This window comes from Mobula hypostoma, chromosome 23 (genome assembly GCF_963921235.1).
Source record: "Mobula hypostoma chromosome 23, sMobHyp1.1, whole genome shotgun sequence".
NCBI classification, from domain to species: domain Eukaryota; kingdom Metazoa; phylum Chordata; class Chondrichthyes; order Myliobatiformes; family Myliobatidae; genus Mobula; species Mobula hypostoma.
This window is the reverse complement of record NC_086119.1, coordinates 12,543,096-12,550,048: the sequence shown is the minus strand read 5'-3', so window position 1 is coordinate 12,550,048 and position 6,953 is coordinate 12,543,096.

Below are 6,953 nucleotides of genomic sequence, written 5' to 3'. Positions count from 1 at the left end.
TTCATTGAGCGCTTTTGCAAGACAGGGCATTCACAACCACTGGGGTGTGTTAATTATTTAACAGAAGTTGTGCTCACCTCACTACAGGGAGGATGTGGATGCTATAGAGAGAGTGCAGAGGAGATTTGCACTCTGCTTCCCACTCCCATTCGGATATGTCCATACATGGCTTCCTCTACTGCCATGATGAGGCTAAACTCAGGTTGGAGGAGCAAAACCTCATATACTGTCTAGGTAGTCTCCAGCCCCTTGGTATGAACATTGAATTCTCCAACTTCGGTAATTCCCTCCCTCTCCCTTCCCCTATCTCTATTTCACTCTGCCCCCTCCTCCAGCTGCCTATCACCTCCGTCATGGTTCCGCCTCCTTCTACGACCCATTGTGTTTTCCCCTATTCCTTCTTCACCTTTCCTGCCTATCCCCTCCCTGCCTGCCCTCCCCCACCCCTTTATCTTTCCCCTTACTGGTTTTTCACCTGGAACCTACCAGCCTTCTCCTTCCCACCCTCCCCCCACCTTTTTTATAGGGCCTCTGCCCCTTCCCTCTTCAGTCCTGACGAAGGGTTCCGGCCCGAAACATTGACTGATCGTTTCCATGGATGCTGCCCGACCTGCTGAGTTCCTCCAGCATCTTGTGAGTGTTGCTTTGCAAGGATGTTGCCTGGATTGGGGAGCATGCCTTATGAAAACAGGTTGGGTGAACTTGTCCTTTTTTCCTTGGAGTGACAGAGGATGAGAGGTGACCTGATAGAGGTGTATAAGATGATGAGGGGCATTGATCGTGTGGATAGTCAGAGGCCTTTTCCCGGGGCTGAAATGGCTAACACGAGGGGGCATAGTTTTAAAGTGCTTGGAAATAGGTACAAGGGGGATGTCAGAGGTAAGTTTTTCACACAGAGAGTGGTGGGTACTTAGAATGCACTGCCGGCAATGCTGGTAGAGGCGGATACAATGGGGTTTTTTAAGAAACCCCTGGATAGGTACATGGAGCTTAGAAAAATAGAGAGCCATGCGGAGGGGAAATTCTAGGCAGTTTCTAGAATAGGTTACATGGTCAGCACAACATTGTGGGCCGAAGGGCCTGTAATGCGCAGTAGATTTCTATGTACAATGTTAAGTGCATGAGAGGGTACTGGGGGTCCTGAGTAAGGGTCTTCGCCTGAAACGTCGACTGATTATTCCTTTCCGTAGATGCTGCCTGACCTGCTGGGTTTCCCAGTATTTTGTATGTGTTTCTGTGGATTTAAGCTGCTGTAGAATCTTTTGTGTTTGGAGTACAGCGGGTTTTGGTCCAGGTGGGACTAGGCAGAATAACAGTTGGGCATGAACTAGATGGGCTGAAGGACCTGGTTCTGTGAATCATAGAATGGAGTATTCTATGATTCTAAGCACTGTGTGTGGCTAAACGCAGCTCCATTACCATATTGAAGTTTGCTGATGACACCACAGTAGTAGACCAAATCAAAGATTGTTACAGGAAAGACGCTGGCATGGATAGTGGAATGGCAGGAGGCAGCAACTGGGAATAAAAGTGGGCCTTTTCTGGTCGGGCTGCCGGTGACTGGTGGTGCTCCTCAGGGGTCAGTATTGGGACTGCTGATTTGGATAATGGAATTGATGGCTCTGTGGCAAAGCTTGCGAATGTTACAAAGATAGGTGGAGGGGTAGGTAGTGCTGAGGAAACAATGTGATTGCAGCAGGACATAGACAAATTGGAAGAATGGGCAAAAATGTGGCAGATGGAATACAATGTTGGGAAATGTATGGTGATGCATTTTGGTAGAAGGAGCAATAGTGTGGACTATTATCTAATGGGGAGAAGGTTCAAACATCAGAGGTGTAGAGGGACTTAGCAGTTCTCGTGCAAAACTCCCAGAACATTAATTTACAGGTTGAGTCTGTGGTAAAGAAGGCAAATGCAATGTTGGCATTTATTTGCAGGGGACTAGAATATAAAAGCAAGGAGATAGTGCTGAGCCTTTATAAGATATTAGTCAGGCTGCACTTAGAGTATTGTCAACAGTTTTGGGCCCCACATCTCCGAAAGGATGTGTTGTCATTGGAGAGAGTCCAGAGGAGGTTCAAGAGGATGATTCCGGGAATGAAGGGGTTAACATATGAGGAGCATTAGCAGCTTTGGGCCTGTACTCACTGGAATTTAGGAGAATGCAGGGAGATTCCTTTGAAACCTACCGAATGTTGAAAGGACTAGATAGGGTGGACGTGGAGAGGATGTTCCCTATGAGGGGGGTATCCAGAACTAGAGAGCCCGGCCTCAAAATTGAGGGGCGACCTTTTAAAACAGAAGTTAGGAGGAATTCTTTTGGCCACAGAGTAGTGAATCGGTGGAATACTCTAACACAGACTGCAGCAGAGGCCAAGTCCGTGTGTATATTTAAGGTGGAAGTAGATCATTTCCTGATCAGTCAGGGCATCAAAGGATATGGCGAGAAGGCAGGTGTATGGGGTTGAGTGGGAACCGGGATCAGCCATGATGAAATGACAGAGCAGACTCGATGGGCTGAATGGCCTGCTTCTGCTCCTATGTCTTATGGTGATGAGTCAGTATACAGGAGGGAGATTGAAAATCTGGCTGAGTGGTGTCATAACAACAACCTCTCACTCAATGTCAGCAAGACCAAGGAACTAATTATAGAGTAAGGAGAGGGAAACCAGAGGCCCGTGAGCCAGTCCCCATTAGAGAATGAAAGGTGGAGAGGGTTAACAACTTTAAATTCCTGGGTGGTGTTATTTCAGAGGTCCTGTCCTGGGCCCAGCAAGTGAGGGCAATTACCAAGAAAGTACGGCAGTGTCTCCACTTCCGTCGGAATTTCGGAGATGCGGCATGATTTCTAAACCTCCGACAAACTTCTATAGGTGTGTAGTGGAGAGTATGTTGGTATGGAAGCACCAATGCCCTTGAACGGAAAATCCTACAAGAAGTGGTGGATAGGGCCCAGTCCATCAGGGATAAAGCCCTCCCAACCACTGTGCACGTCTACATGAAATGCTGTCGCAGGAAAGCAGCATCCATCATCGGGGACCGCCAGTAAAAAAGCCATGGTGGACAGAGCCTACTCATTTGGATAAGCAGGGCAGTACTGTGACCATCATGTTTTTTAGATTTCTCAAGTGCCTTCAATACCATACAGCCCTTGTTGCTGGGGGAGAAGCAGATTAGCACTTCCATTGTAGCCTGGATAATGGACTACTTAACTGGCGGACCTCAGTTTGTGCGGCTTCAGAGCTGTGTGTCAGACATGGCTGTAAGCAGCACTGGGACCCCATAGGGGACAGCACTGTCTCCCTTCCTGTTTACCATGTATACCTCAGACTTCAGATACAACACTGAGTCATGTCATCTGCAGAAATTCTCCGATGACTCGGCAATAGTTGGCTGTGTAAAGCGAGGATGGGAGGATGAATACAGGGCCCTGGTAGTCAAATGGTACAAGGTGAATAACCTGCAGTTCAACATGAGTAATACAAAGGAGATGGTGATGGACTTTAGGAAGACTAAGCCTGCATTGCTCCCTGTTACAAACAAGAGAAAATCTGCAGATGCTGGAAATCCAAACAACACACACGAAACTCAGCAGCCCAGGCAATATCTATGGAAAAAAATACAGTCAACCTTCAACAGGTCTCCCTGTTACTATTGATGGAGAAGGTGTGGATGTGGTGAGGACCTACAAGTACCTGGAGATGCACCTCGATGACAGACTTGAGTAGGGCACCAACACAGAGGCTGTGTACAGGAAGGGCCAGAGTCACCTCGACTTCCTGAGGGGACTGAGGTCCTTAGGAGTATGCAGTCCTCTCCTTCACGTGTTCTACCAGTCTATTGTCACCAGTACAATCTAATATGCGGTGGTGAGCTGGGGCAATAGCATCAACATGGGTGATGTCAACAGGCTCAATAAACTGATTAGAAAGGCTGGCTCTATTATAGGAGTCAAACTGGTCACACTGGAGGCTGTGATAGAACAATGGACCCTGCGGAAAGTCCTGGCAATTCTGGACCATGTTTCTCACCCTCTCCGTATCACCTTGGCTGAACAGAGGAGCATTTTTGGTAATACACTAAGACAACTGCGCTGCTCCAATTTGGGCCAATGAACCAGGGCAGCCCAATTACGCCCATGTGACCAACTAAACTACTAACCCATATGTCTTTGGACTGTGGGAGGAAAACAGAGCATCCACAGGGGACCTATGTGGTCACGGGGAGAATGTACAAACTCCTTAAAGGCAGAAGCAGGAATTGATCCCCAGTCACTGGTGCCGTAAAGCATTACACTGATCTCTATGGTACCATGCTGCCCCCCCCCCCAAATTAAACTGAGGGTGGAGTGGAGGGAAGGCAGTATAGACAGGCCAAAAGGAAGGTCTGGGACATCTGGACGGGTAGAGGGATAGGAAAGGTTTAGAGAGATATGGGCCAAGTTCAGGAAAATGGGCCTGGCTCAGGAAGACATCTTGGTCAGCATGGACAATTTGGGCTGAAGGGCCTGTTTGCATTCTGTATGAGTGTGATAAAGTGAGGCCATCATTGCTGTAGGGGTGAGCAGTTAATGGGGGGCAGTTGGAGACAGGCGAAGTTGCGAATAGGAGGTCGGGATGTATTGTTCAGAGAAAAAAAACTGAGCCAATATTCAGAAATGACCGGTTCTGATGCAGATTGAGAATGAGTTGGAGAATCCAGTCATGAGTTTGGAATGCTGCAAGGTGCCAGTCAGAAAATGAGGTGTCATACAGTGCAGCGGGTCACAGACTGATAGGTCAGGATGGGATGGAGAATTAACGTGACAATAACAGAAAGCTTAGCATCGCCACTGTGGACTAAGCAGAGGTATTCTGCAAAGAACTCACCCAATGTATGTTTGGTTTCCCCAAGCTAGAGGAGATAACATTGTGTGTTTTGCTATGGTCGAAGATAGTGTTAACAATTGCGTCAGCAATTCAAATATCTATGGTGCTATGCAATGGTTGCAACAAAGAGCTTGCCCTTTTGGTACAACCCTATAGTTCATACTATTGACCCCTTGAATTCTTTTCTCCATAATATATGTATCCAATTCCCTCTTGAAGGCAGATACCCTGCTACCATCCAGAACTCATTATCTATGTTGGCACCAGCAACATTAAACTGTTTTCTATTTGACTATATGTCATAGTGTATATGCACTTTATGTCAAATTGTACACCCACAGAATATCGTTTATCATCTGTTAATATTATTTAATGTGCTGTATGTAATATATGTACTGTGCTTTGCACCCTGGTCCCAGAGGAATATTGTTTCGTTTAGCTATATACGTGTGTGTGGTTGAACTTGAACTTGGAATCTACCCCCCACCATATACAAATCTTTGAAAACACGTGTCACCAGTGTATGGAAAAAAGTACGGTCGACTTTTCGGGGTCTCAGTCCCGGCCTGAAATGTTGACTGTACTTTTTCCCACAGATGCTGCCTGGTCTGCTGAGTTCCTCCAGCATTTTGTGTGGTTCTCCAGGCTCAAAAACAGCATGTATCCCACCGTTATCGAGGACACCTGCCTGTTAGAGATCAACTCTTGATGTCTTGCTCTATCTCCTCGTAGATCTTGCCTCTATTTGTCTACCTTCGCTGCGCTTTCTCTGTAACTATTACATTATATTCTATATTCTTTTTTGGCGTGTGCATGTGTGCGTCCATGCGTGTGCACTGTTGGCGGGACGATGTCTTTTTCATGCCTTTACAAGGCGCGGAGCGAGAGAGAGACAGTGTGACGCGCCACTCCTCACACAGACACTTTGCAGTATTTTTCCCTTTATTTTACGAGGTCGAGTTGCGATCTCGACACTCAACCCCGCACGGATGGAAAGCGTACTTGGGAGCGGAGCCGGCTGGGTTCGAACCGGGGAACCTCCGCTCCCGGGTCCGGCGCTGATGTCATTGCGCCACCAGCCGGCCCTATATATATTCTATATTCTGATGTTGCTTTTCCCTTTGTACTGCCTTGATCTGTCTGGGTGGCATGTGCAATAAAATTTTCACAATATCTCAGTACATGTAATAAACCATTTACCAATTACCATCTGTGGGGCAATAAATTGCAGATTTCTACCATATGCATATCACTATTAATACAGAAAAGTTTTCCAAGAAAATTTTGAAGCACAGTTATGAAATGAGACAGAGAAGTGGCATTTGATGAGTGTATCAGTTGTTTAATTGGCCACTGTAGGTTGGCCTATATAACCATATAACAATTACAGCACAGAAACAGGCCATCTCGGCCCTTCTAGTCCGTGCCGAACTCTTACTCTCACCTAGTCCCACCGACCTGCACTCAGCCCATAACCCTCCATTCCTTTCCTGTCCATATAGCTGAATAATTTAACTTTAAACGACAACATCGAACCTGCCTCAACCACTTCTGCTGGAAGCTCGTTCCACACAGCTACCACTCTCTGAGTAAAGAAGTTCCCCCTCATGTTATCCCTAAACTTTTGCCCTTTAACTCTCAACTCATGCCCTCTTGTTTGAATCTCCCCCACTCTCAATGGAAAAAGCCTATCCACGTCAACTCTATCTATCCCCCTCATAATTTTAAATACCTCTGTCAAGTCCCCCCTCAACCTTCTACGCTCCAAAGAATAAAGACCCAGCTTGTTCAGCCTTGTAGATAATTGGCATAATCTTGGAGGAGTTGAGAGAACGTATGAAGAACAGGAGACATTTAAGAAACTCTTAGATAGGCATAGGGATGATATACAAACATAAAAATGGAAGCTATGTAGGAGGGAAGGGTTAGGTTGATCTTCAAGTAGCTCATAAGGTTGGCACAACATCCTGGCCTGAAGAGCCTGTGCTGTGTTGGAATGCTTTCTGTTGTATTTTCTAATAAGTTACATGGAAAATCAGTGCCAGAACTGGATTGCTCCCCGAGCCAGCACAGAAGTGATGT